Source organism: Sarcophilus harrisii, chromosome 1 (genome assembly GCF_902635505.1).
Source record: "Sarcophilus harrisii chromosome 1, mSarHar1.11, whole genome shotgun sequence".
Taxonomy (NCBI): Eukaryota; Metazoa; Chordata; class Mammalia; order Dasyuromorphia; family Dasyuridae; genus Sarcophilus; species Sarcophilus harrisii.
The window spans coordinates 497367701-497380993 of NC_045426.1; the positions used below are offsets into that span (position 1 = coordinate 497367701).

The following is a 13293-nucleotide window of genomic DNA, read 5'->3' on the forward strand; positions in this document are numbered from 1 at the left end:
TTTAGTACATGACTTAAAATACTGTCCTTTCTTTTAGCAGATCAATATGGTAAAAACATAGAACATTCACAAACCATGATTTTCTTTGAGGCAAGAGAGCACATTTGGAAACTAAGAAATAATTTAAGGAAGATAAAGTTTACTTAAGGACCTTGAAAATAATTCAGATGGCCATTTATTCCATAATTTAAAAAATTTTTAGAGTCATAACATTTCAGAACTGGAAGAGAATTTAAAGGTCATTTAGGCTAATCCCTTTTTATAAATGAAGGAAACAGTTCATAGGGCAGCTGACTTGCTCCACTGAGTTGGTTAATAGCATAGTCAGCACTAGAACTTGGGTCTCTTGGTCTTTTCATCTAGTGCTTTTTGCATCTTAATATTCTTTCTAGAATCATTTATATGTCCAGGTAAAGTAAAAATATCTACATTACTGGTGTTCAGTGGAAGCATTCCATATTAGATATCACGATATCTGTGGTTTGATCATGTTTAAGTAAGAACAATCAATTTTAGCTTTTGGATTCTAGTCCTGATTTTCCCCATTCTAGTCTAGTGGCTCTAATTCTCTCAGGAGTCCAGTGCCTTCACGCTGCAGTGTTCCCTCCTTCAAAATTCTCTTTCCTGCAATCAGAATTCCCATTCTTTCTGTACTGAGGATATCAATTAGGTGTCAGTAAGGAAGCAATATGATTGAATGACAATATTGTATTGACTATGTACAGCATCTGAATCAAATTATACAGACTTCAGAATTAAGGAATCTCAGTGGTTATCTAGTCAATATGTATAGACTGTTTCTTAAAGTTAGCTTTATACACTATATGGATATGACCATGTAAAATTTTACTTTAAAAATTTTTTTTTCTCCCTAGCATTTTTAAAAATTCAAGCAAAGATGTTTCATTCATTTTTCCTCTCATATGAGAAAGAGTATGACAGAGTGGAGAGCAGAATGGCCTTGAAGGTCTGGATTCAAGTTCTGCTTCAGACATATACTTGCTGAGTAACCAAGGGAAAAATTATTTACTTTGTCAGTGTCCTAAGCAATTCTCCAAGACTATCATTACAAACAAATTGCTTGAATTGCATGAAAGGAAGAAATTTCTATAATAGAAATTCCTCACACTGAAGAAATAAAAAATCCAGGCCAAAAAAAAATCATTTTAGTTCTTATTATTCTCTTTATCTTCCTCATCATTGTTCTTTCCCTTCATTATCTTTATCCATTGTCTCTAAAGGGCAATAATTCCTGAGCTACAGTGACGTTCCAAGAAGCTTTCAAAGATCTTCTCATAATTATGTCTTTGCTACCTTTTATACTTAGAACATGAGTGTAGGCCATGCTCTGGTTTTGAACAAGTCAGATTTTGGCAATTAACAGTTTGACTATCTGATAGGCTCTTATCCCTGGAAGACATGTTAGCACTTTAAAGTAGAATGCATGCTAACTCAAATTCAGCAATAACAACAAAAGACATTTATCAAACATTAGTGTTGTTTGCCCGGTACTTAACAAGGGCATGCCTTACTGGCTAGCCTCCCTATATTCTTGAAAAAGGAAGAGGATAACAGGAGGAAGAAAAAAGGGGGAGATCTAGAAGAAGAAATTGAACAGATGAGTCAAGAATTACATTTTTATAAAAAACTAAAATCTTCAAATAGATATGATTATGATCCATAGAAGAATTTTTTGTTTAGTTATTTTTAGTCATGGCCAACTCTTCATGACACTATTAGAAATTTTTTTGGCAAAGATACTATAGTGGTTTGCCATTTCCTTCACTAGGTCATTTTGTAGATGAAGAACTGAGGCAAACATGGTTAGATGACTTACCTAGGGTCACATAACTTCCAAGTATCTGAAGCTAGATTTGAATTCAGAAAGATAAGTCTTCCTGACTCCAGGCTTGGCACTCTATCCACTGTGCCATCTAGGTGCCTACATAGGAATATATAGGAATATGGTAAATGGGAAATTTTTCATTTTAAGCTGTGTTGAAAACAGTGATTGATATCCATCATATTTCAGCATTACTATTAAATAAAGGCAAAATAGTTTGATTACATGTTCATATTCAGTCTTATAAGTAGTGTTTAATTAATGTTGATGGTGTGTTCAGTCTTGAATAAAGTGGTTAACATATTTCATTAGTTATTACTCATAGCAGAAAAGATACTTACTTTTTTGGGAAATATTAAAATGTTAGTGCATGTTGAATCAGTATGGAAGGTACTATTTAGCACAGAACCACATGATATTTTTATCTAGTGTATTTTTAGCCTAAAATTGATAACCTCAGACTAGAATTGAATGGACTGTCTTTTAAAATAGCCATCCAAATGTTCTAAATTTTTTCTTTAATCACTAGGTGATTTATTTCCTGCCCATATAAATTGGTTCTTTCTTTAGAAAAGCAGGTTGTTGATCTCCTAGAGCTCTGAGCAATATTTTAATCTTCTGGTTCAGTCACCATTCTCTAAAAAGAAAAGAAATAAAAAGGATTTTCCAGGAAATACAAGAAGCATATGATGTTTTAAAAATATTATGGCATTTTCCCCCTGAAAAGAAAAAGTTCTGATAAATTAATCTCCAAAAATTAATTCACCCCTTGGTTATCTCTTCTTTGACCAGCATACAGAGATAATAGATGTTGAATGCAAGTAGGATAGGTTATTAGAACTTCTTGTATTCCCTTTGTAGAAATGTTGCAGAAGGCAAACTTTTTTGGGGGTGTGTCCTACAAAGGACCCAGCTGTTCTTATTTTCTTTAATGTAGGAAAAGATGAGAAAATGCTCCTTAAATAACATTCTTTGCAGTGTCAGCCTTTCAGGAAAAATGCACTTCTAGTTATGTTCTACCACATCCATCCTAATTCAGAAAGAAAAAAAGAAGTCTTTCTAGTTTGTGAGCTGAGAAATCCCGAACAATAAATCATCCTTTGATCACACTCACAATCTAGAAGTCATTCTGTTTCATGTCCATACAAAACAATTAGTCATATTAAACATATATTTTCTTACTACGTGGAGCAGAGAAGTCAAAAACATGGTACTCACTCTGTATGTGGTCCATAGTACTTCCAAGTGCCACCTAACCCAGGCTAAACATTTAACAAAATAAGAATACAATAAAACATAGATAATAGTAACTTGTGGTTTAGCAGCTCCTATTTTTATTTGTTTATCATCATTGGCACAGTGGATAGAGAGGTGACTATGAAGTCAGGAAGCCCTTGTTTCAAAGTAGGAAGTACTTTGAAATACAGGTAGGAAATTAAATTCATATTTTCTAATCCAGTTTTTTCTCTAATATAAAACCAAAGTTCCATAGGCATTTTTTCCTCTGATATCTCTTGCATAGAATTCCATCATATACAAGCAGTTTCCTTGCTTCTAAAAAATCCTTCTGCCAGGCTTTTCCTTGTTGAACTCTTTTTGCTTTATTCAATTACAGCATTATTTGGTAGAATTAGAAAAACTCTTTGGGTGCATCTGATTTCCTACATAACTTGCCATCACTGACTGCACTATTAATAAAGTGATGAAAGCAAAACCAAACAAACAAAATTCAATAGTTGTATCTATGAGTTATTCAGAACACTGATAAATGAAAAGCCAATTAAATTGATAGTTATGAAAATAACTTCATATTCAATTTTGGTTTCTGAAATTAGTTGAAATGTTAGTTGAGGTGACAGTTATATCAGTGCTGCCCAAGGATAGATGCCTTTTTTTTTTGTCCTGGGAATATGAAGACTTTAAAACCTGCTTTCCATAGTGGTTGTGAGAATCAAACAAAATAGTATACATCAACATTTTCTAAGCAAAAATATCTTCCTCACAACAATCCTGTATTATTACTTCCATTTTACATAGGATGAAACAGAGGCATCAAGAGAGAGATTTAGTGACTTTTTAATAGTCAAATGACTAATATCCTAGAGGAGATCTAACTAAACATGGACTTCTTGACCCCCAAGTCCTTTATTGCTTCCACAGCACACTAGAAAAGACAAAGCTATTTAGTATTTTAAAGATAAACAAATATTGACCATAACTGGAATTTCCTCTTCTTTTTTCAAGAGATATGAAGTAGATAGAGATTATTTAATTTGGTTTGAAGAAAACATGTCCTTTTGAACTAAACCTGTGATTTCATTAGAAAAGAGAATTTCCAGTGAGGAAATATACCTGTATAGATCAGTATTTGCTTTGTAACTTACTTACATAATCTTAAAAATTTGTCAAAGACAGTGGTGTTAAACTCAAATAGAAATGGATCCCTGCCAACCACATAGTGACTTGGGATGCCATAGATTAACATTACCTATATTTGCATTTTTAAAAAATCTGTTTTGTTAAACATTTCCCATCACCTTTTAATCTGTTTTAATTTGTTTCTGGTGTGCTAAAAAATTTTGTGGCCTGTGAATTTGACCTATCTGATCTAGGTACCGAGAAGTGATGTGACTTGTTCAAGATCACACAAATCTATGAGATGTATCATAAGTCTCATCATCAGATCATAGTTGTAAAATTGGAACGGACCTCATAAGTCATGTAATCATTCAGCTCTCTCATTTTTCAGATGAGGAAACAGAGGCCCATGGAGATAAAATGACTTATCCAAAGACATAGACAGGAAGCATCATTTGAAGAATACAACAAAATACACAAAATATTTGCTTTAATTAAAAAGAGTTAGTAGTTTGTGGGGATTTTTCTGAGCAACTTCTAAGATGGTAAATATACAGCAAATGTAAGGCATAGTGTAAAAGGCACAGTGTAAAAAGTCATATGTAGAGTAATAGAAAATGGTAGATAAAATATGAATGATTATTATAGTAACCATTTTCAAGTGACAAGAAAACCCATTTGGGTTAAATTTAGCAAACTTCGGTTATGTGGATATTGGCAAATATTCATTTTGTGGTTTATTTTGACTTTTTGCCTTAGCATCTTCCCTAGCCTTTTAATTTGTCAGTTTGGCCAATAAAGCATTTTGCTCACATTAATTATTCTTTCAATCTTTGCTTGAGTAATTGAATGAATACACATCTTTGACTTAGCTTCCCTTTCCTTGTTTTTTTCCTCAATAACTCTTTTAATACCTTTTAAATATAAGAATTATTTCTCATATCCCTCCATTGATTCTTCCCTTGTAGCTAAGAAAAAAATTAGGAAAATCTACTGTCATATCTCAAGCATTTGACAACATGCAGCCTTCCATTCCTTTTCATTGTTAAAAGTCAGAAATATTGAGTATGTTTTTTAATTGAGTTCAGTTTTTAGTTTTATCACAGACTAAAATTTTCAAAAATACTGCTTTTTATCCATTAAGGAATTTTTTTATTCAAAACTTTGATTTCATTAGTCTAGGAAATTTTTTTTTACCAAGGAAACTCTCTCCACTAATGCAGATTAGCAGTTCTTGTACAGTTTAATAGTCCTCTAGAGTTTCCTGGTACATTGTTTCCATCTGGTCATTTTTAGTCATGTCTTGACTTTGTGACCCCATTTGGTCACAACAGGTGATCTTCGACAAAGATCACGGAGTGCTTTGCCATTTCCTTCTCCAGCTCATTTTACCAATGAAAAAACCGAGGGAAATAGGTCACATAGCTAGTAAGTGTCTGAGGCCATGTTTGAACTCAGATTTTCCTGACTCCATGCCCAGCATTTTATCTGGCTGCCACTGATGCATTGAGATGGTAAATCACTTGTCCAGCATCATGCAACCTCTCTGTAGTAGAGTTGGCATGTGAGATTATGTCTTTGTTTTTCTAACTTTTTGATTCTGTCTACAAGGTAGTCCTGCCTTGGACTTGGAAAGTGAGCTTGGCAAATCAAGATGTATTAGTTTATGATTAATAGTAGCTCACATTTATGTATTGCTTTATAAAATGCTTTTCAATCTATGCTATTATCAACTTCCCTTAAGTAGTTAAATGCTGTTATGTAGGATACTAAGAAAATTGGCAAGAAAATGACTCAGAGGTATAACAAATGGCTTGGGACCTGTTTGTCAAATTGTTATAAAAGAGTCAGATGAATATATTGTCCAAAATCCCACAAGCTGTAATTACCTCCTTTTCCTGATAAGATCTTTTGTTTCTCTAAGCAACTCTGTTGCAGAATGCATAACAAAATAAGAAAAACAAAAGAAAAATAATAAATAAATTATCACAGATTTCTTACTGAATTAGAACAGCTTTTTCTTCTGTCTTTAAAGTTGTCTGGAAGAGAGATGAGAGAGGTTCAAACTGAAAAAAAGAGAAGAAAGGAAAAAACCTACCTAAAACTTCTGAGAAAAAGATTAGGACTTTAGAACATTGTAATAGTCTTTCATATTAATGGGTTTAGTGTCTACAGATGCTCTCATAGATTATGTATTTTGGTGATAAAGAAAAATAAGTTGGCAGAAAGAAGATAGATATAAATATAGATATAAACTGTCTTTTTGGCTAAAGAATATGATATAAGAATCATGATTAGCATGGTTTGATTGATATGGGGAAGCAGTATTTAACAGTAGATAGCATTAGTTTCAGAAAAGCCTGAAAAGACCTATATGAATTGATGCTTCATGAAGTGAGCAGGACCAGGAAGAACATTATACACAGTAACAACAAGATTATGTGATGATGAACTGTGATGGACTTGGTTCTTCTCAACAATGTGGTGATTTAAGGCAATTTCAACTGACTTGGGATGGAAAATGCCATCCAGAGAGACAACTATGAATATTAAATGTGGTTCAAAGCATAGTATTTTCATCTTTTTGTTTGTTTTTTTCTTTCTCGTGGTTTTTTTTTCTCTTTTTGATCTGGTTTTTCTTGTATAATATGACAAATATGGAAATATCTTTAAAAGGATTGCACATATTTAACCTATATCAGATTGCTTGCTGTCTTGGGGAGGAAGAAGGTAAAGGAGGGAGGGAGAAAATTTAGAATACAAAATTTCACAAAAATGTATGTTGAAAACTATCTTTCCATGTATTTAGAAAAATAAGATACCATTAACAAAAAATAATAGATAGCATTTATATACTATCTAGAAGAGCATTATATATATAAGCTTGGCTTATGGATGGGATTTTCTCATTTCCTTTCCCAGCATAGGATGGAAGTTTTCCATACTGTTATATCTTGAAAAGAAACATTAATTTAAAAAAAATAAAAGTCAAAACTCATTAGAAATCATAAGTAAAAGTTGTGTTTCTTAATGGTTGCATCTCCCTTAATGTGCTATCAGGCTTAGCAATCCTCAGAAAGAAGGTAGGACCTTTTTGATTCTGAGAAAAGCTGCTTCATTCTTCCTACTATGGTGGTTTGAGATTGGTCGTTCTCCTCCAGATTCTTTAGGGCTGTGAATAACTGTTAGCAATGACTGTGAAGAATTTTCAATGGAATAATATGAGGAAAGTCTGCACTCGTTAATGTGGTTGATTGGAATATTCAGTTTAGATAAGAAAATTTGTGTCCTAGAATTTGCTTTTTAAGTGTAAAAGTCCATTCATATCAGTGATGCTATTATTTAAGATAAAAATGAAAAAGAAAAATAGTTAACATTTGCCTTTTATAAACAAAAGTAGACGGACGTAGGGTGGGGGAAGAGGATTTGGTGTTTAAACACATCCTCTATTATAATAGTTTTATATTTTAATTTATCAGGGCTGAACATATCTGCTGATTTTTATGTTTATTAGGTGTCTTTACTCCTAGCAATGTTTGTCTTGAGATTAGTAGCATATTGACATTTTGATGCTCTAGAAAGCTCAAGTGAGATATTTCCCATTAAGTTACATTCACCTTTAAAGAGTTGTCCTGGCCCCCCTTCTCCCCCCTCCCCCCCTTCAAAGTCATAAAACGACTTCATTTATCAAGGTAGTGGAGGGAGGTAACCAATAGACATTCTTTGAGAGATATATTGGCTTTATTGTAACAAACACTCTTGGTGCTATTGGTATATGTAACATAATTGCCTTATGGGGAGTGAATGCTACTTGCAAAGATTTTCATTGTTAGCAGAGGTTGCCCTTGGATAGAAAGTCCCCTTCTGCCCATTAACCCCACTCCCCATTCTATATTTGGAGTGGTCATGCCAATTTACTGGGTTTGGAGATGCACCTGAGACCCAAGAACTAAACCCAGTATCATAATCCAATTTCATTTATTGTGTAAATTTTTTAAAAAAATAAGAATTATTTGCTAAGAACTATGGTTTATGAAATCTTTTGAAATTTAAAATTTTTTCCCAATTTTGAGATTTTTAAAAGGTATGTCATTGTTATTGTTAAAATTAACAGTCGGCTAAAATAAATGTAGTTGACTATACTTTGTAATTTGGAATTCTCTTATTTCTTTGGAACCAGTTGTGACTGCAGTAGAATTGCTGCTCAGTTTGGAAAGAAGTTAAGACATTAGAAGTAATAATAACAACTCCCACTTATATAATATGTTTAGCTTTGCAAAACACTTTTCACCCCAAGTCTGTGTCATAGGTGATAGGATTGTTATCCTTTTTTCAGGCCGTAGTAATGACTTGCCCATGGTTATAGAACTGATAAGTGTCTGAGCTGGAAGTCAAATGCAGGTTTCCAATTCCAGGTACAACAGTGCTTTATACTCACATCAAGCTTCTTTTCCTAATTCCAGAATGCTTTTTATCATGAATATTTTTATCATGAATAAAGTTCTGGACTTATTCTGTCAGGAAAGCCAACTTCTCATATTAACTATATGAGATCATAGCAAGTTGCTGAATGTCTCTGAGCTTCTTCATCACCATAAAATGGGGATACTGCTGTTACTCTACATATATATCCTATAGGGTCATTTCAAAGAAAGTGCATTGTACAGTGCTCTATAAGTGCTATAAAGTATGAGTTATGCTTATTGTCCCAAATTTGACAAAACATTTATCAATACTGATGATTCTAGTCTGTTCGGGTGCTTTTGTCTTCACAGTTTACACATCTGATTTATACTAGTAAGCAGAAAAGAGCTATTTTTATTTTGTTTATTTTCCCACTTTCTCTAATCCATTACTTTTCAGATTCGTTGAGCAGTGCTCTGAGCATAGCAAGAAGTGTCAGCCTCCAAGGTATTTCTTGCCAGATCTGAGATCAGATGAGTAAGACGTTTTCACTAGAAAGAACCTTCTTGGGAGAAATTCAGCACAGCTTAGTATTCCCAGAAGATACTTATTAATTGTATTTTTGTATTGCATATAATTTTTTAGACTGCTTTGAAATCCAGGCAAATTCTTCCTATTGAGAAGAGAAAATGAACTTTTAAAGATTTATAGAATTTGAAGAACAGATGAACAGAACAGGACACCTGTTAGTATTGTTTGATTATTGTGGAGGCAGAGAATATTTCATTTAGAAAAAAGGGATGCTGCCAAAAAAAATAATAAAGTTTTAGTTCACAGGATCAGCTGCTTGCTTTGTAGACTTGTTTCTGGAGCTTGGAAGAGAATCTTTAAGGGAATAATTCATATTTTTGCCTTCCCCCCGCCCCCCCAAAGATAATGAGCTGAAGGAATCAGTGGGGATTAGAATGGTTCAAATCTGTTTTAGGGCAAATTCAAGATGACTTTTGGTTCTTAGAACCATCTAGTACTATTCCAAGGCTTCTCTGAACCTTATCTTTAATAGTCCCAAAGTTTGACCTCGTAACTAATTAGTTGTCCATAGTATTCTGTGGATGGGGCACGATCCCAACTTAAAGCACGGTTATTTCATCAAATGATTTTTTTTGACAAAGAGACCATTAGCTATATGATCCTTCCACTTTGATTCAATTACCCCCTGAATCTCATTAGGCTTCTTTTGAGTCCTTTAATGCTGCACAGGTGATGTGTTAGAATGGATTATGAATATCTCCCAAGCTCTCATATTTTTCCTTGACTAAAATGATCCCAGTTACTATTTCATAATTCTGAGACTTGCTGAGCTCCCTAGGAGGGAAAAAGATGAATATTTCTTTGCTCTATCCTGGGCAGGGAAGGAAGGGTTGTTTTAAAACCCAGTCATCATGTTGCAATGAGTCCAAATTTATTGCCCTTTTCTTCTGTACCCCAGGGAATATCCATTATGGCTCATCACTGTAGTGGAAAAATCTAAAAGTTCCTCAAAGCAGTTTTGCTCCGGGAAAGCCACTGAGGGTGGAAAAGGTAGGGCTGGATTACTCCCTACAATTCTCTTTTCCAAATTAGGATCCCAGTACTATGTCTCTGGGAATCATCTAAACACTAGGAGTTCCCATGGCTCAGGGTTCATAAAATCACTAAACAAAGGGACAATATTATTTCATGACTCATCTTTTTCCTGGAAAAGTGTTCAAATTATAAAACATATTTTCTTCTTCCCAGTAGAGAGGTGCATGATTACAGGTGAGCAACTTTGTCAGAAGGGTCCTTTTCTTGGCTAGTTTACTTTTCAACTAACCAACCTTTTCACTGTTATATGGAATGATAATAGAAAATAAAGTTAAAACAAAAGATACCAATAAAACTTTAATAATACAGAAAAGAAAAATAATTTAGGAAGGGATATAGAAAAAGGACTTTTAAAATTAATATTTGCATTTATTTTAAAACTAAATTATGGAGTTTATGGTTTTATTATGATCAATTTTATTTTTAGATATTGTAATGTTAGTAAACTGCAACAGAAACAAAGCCTAGAATAATTTTTAAAAATTTTAAAGAAAAAAATGAAGTGAAATTCCAGACTGTTTCCCATGGCAGTGAGGTGTATTCTTCACCATTGCTGGCTGCATCACTTATCCAGGGAAGATTCTTCCATACATTTGGCTTGGAGGAAAAATGCTATGCATGTCATTCTCCAGGATTCCATAGCTATAAAGTGAGGCTATTAGAGCAAGGGGAGGAGATATCTATATCATTTCTGAGCCAGCTGTTAAGTGGTTTTCAGGGAGGAAAAAAGGGAATAATCGTGTTTAAAAAATTAGAAATTTTACAAAGCATAGCTTATCCTGGCTCAGTGTTAAAGAGGTCAGTCCACTCTTTGTCTGGGATGATGAAGATCTCTTTCCTCCTCTTCGGAGGAGGAGATGTCAAACTCTTTGATATTTCTGGCCCAGCCTTCCTCTCCTGATTCTGTTATTTCAACATCATCCAATATTGCCAAGTAGACAGTATTAAAGAGCAAACAGCTTTGCCCACTCAACCTGAAGAACTTGGCTGAGTTCAGTAAGCTTTTCTGAAATTATATGCTGTTTCCACCCCCTAAATAACCATCTTCTTTAAGAGACAAAACACAAATCGGGATTTTCTCATTTTAAAAAATGGATGTCAGGACAACAGATTACTCTACAGTCCTGTTTGCTAGTGGGTAGGATAGGAAGAAAGAAGGATTTAAATATAATCTCGTGGCCCTTGATTCTAGACCATTTTGGAGGCACCTTTGAACAAGGCCACTTCTTTAATTAAATTAAACATAAGACTGATTTCTGTGCCTATTGAGGTGGCACTCACCATTGTCAGTGAATAGAGTCATCTTCAGATATGAGGGTCTTCCTTCATAAAACTGTTATCATCATTTTTTTTTTGTAATTTATAGCCTTTAGAGCTGGAAGAGGCCTTAGAGATATCTGAGTCCATTCATTTAACAAACATTTATTAAATATCATCTCTGGGAGATGTGATAAGGATCTTTCTTTCCAACCCAGCTTGGGCCCCGGTATCCAATTCAGCCTGAAGCAGGAAAGAGACCTGCCTCCCTTCTGGATAAGTGCTGCATCATTGGTACAGTAGATTCTGGCTCTGTCCCTAACCAGCTTCTCTGTAGAGCAGCAGTAGAGCTAGCAATGAACCCTGAGCAACATCTGCAGGTAGACAAGCCATGGCCCACTGCAAAGATTTCAAGGATCCCTCCCTATCCTTTCCAGTTCCTTTACCTTTCTACTCACAACCCCCACTCAATCAGGATCCTATTAGTTCATATTTGTATTTTTCACTTAATATAAAGACAAGGGATAAAACAGCCAGTAGTCAGAATGCTACATTAGTAATCTTGAGAGCTAGATAAAGGCTTCTAGAACTTTGGGTATGTTCTTTTCAGAGGATGTATGAAAGAATATGAACAAGACTCTCACAGCATAAGAAGACCGTATAGGTTGAAATCTATGCTGATAGAGATAATACCCATGCCCATGAGATTATAGATATCTCAGAGTAGTAAAGGATTTAATTATAGGCCCCAGGCACATCCCACAATTAAATACAGCTGGTTGGCTCATGTTCTCAACTCCTAAGGTTTTTGTGGTTGATAAAGGGACACTTTCAAGAGTTTTAATTCTTCTAGAAAGACTGTCTGAGCTCCAGAGCCCACGATTTTACAAAACCCAACCCCTCTTGACATGGCTCACTTTACAACAGAGATTATCATTTACTATCATCTGTCTTGAGCAGAAAGGCAAGAAAGCTTAGCTTGCTAACCCTGACTAAAAAGGAGTTTGTTTTACTACCATGACTGCCTTTTGGACAGCAGTAGGCTAGCCTTAATTGTCCTGTTTCATTTAACCTGGTCTCATTGGCTCTGAAGTCAGAAGACTTAAGTTCAAATCTCACCTCTGATGCTTACCACTTCTCTGTGAATTTGCCTTTAATTTCTTCATCTCTAAAATGAGGGGATTGGACTAGATGCCTTCTAAGAATCCTTCCAGCTACCTGGATCCTTTGATAGTTCTTCTTGCACTGGCTTTCCCCCCCCTGCCTTGAATAATGACCAGTTTTTTCATCTTCACCTCTTAGTATCTTGGGTTGCTTTCAAAATTCAGCTCAGGCTTCACAATCCAAATGAAGCCTTTGATCCATTTTCAATCAACCACTTTTATCTTTGTGTCACCAGTACCTGGCACGGTGGCTGGCACATAGTAGGTGATTAATATGTGCTTATTGGTTGATTAAATCCAGCACTCAAAATAAAACATAACAGACATTTTTTTTAAATAGTATTTTATTTTTCCAAATACAGGTAAAGTTTTCGACATTCATTTTTGTAAAATTTTGTGTTCTAATTTTTTCTCCTTCCTTTCCTTACTTCCCTCCTCCCCAAGACAGCAAGCAATTTTATACAGGATAAATATGTGCAATCCATTTAAACATACTTCCATATTTGTCATGGAAGAATCACATCAAAAGGGAAAAAAAAAACCATGAGAAACAAACAAAAAAGGTGAAAATACTATGCTTCAATAGTTCTCTTTTTGGATGTAATTTGCATTTTCCATCCCAAAATTTTGGAATTGCCCTGA

General features: G+C 34.4%; 1 protein-coding gene across 1 annotated transcript in view; it reads left to right on the top strand.

The window, feature by feature from the left end:
* Nucleotides 1-13293, top strand: part of EMILIN2 (elastin microfibril interfacer 2) — a 58440-nt gene that overhangs the window by 16493 nt on the left and 28654 nt on the right. The window lies entirely within an intron of this gene.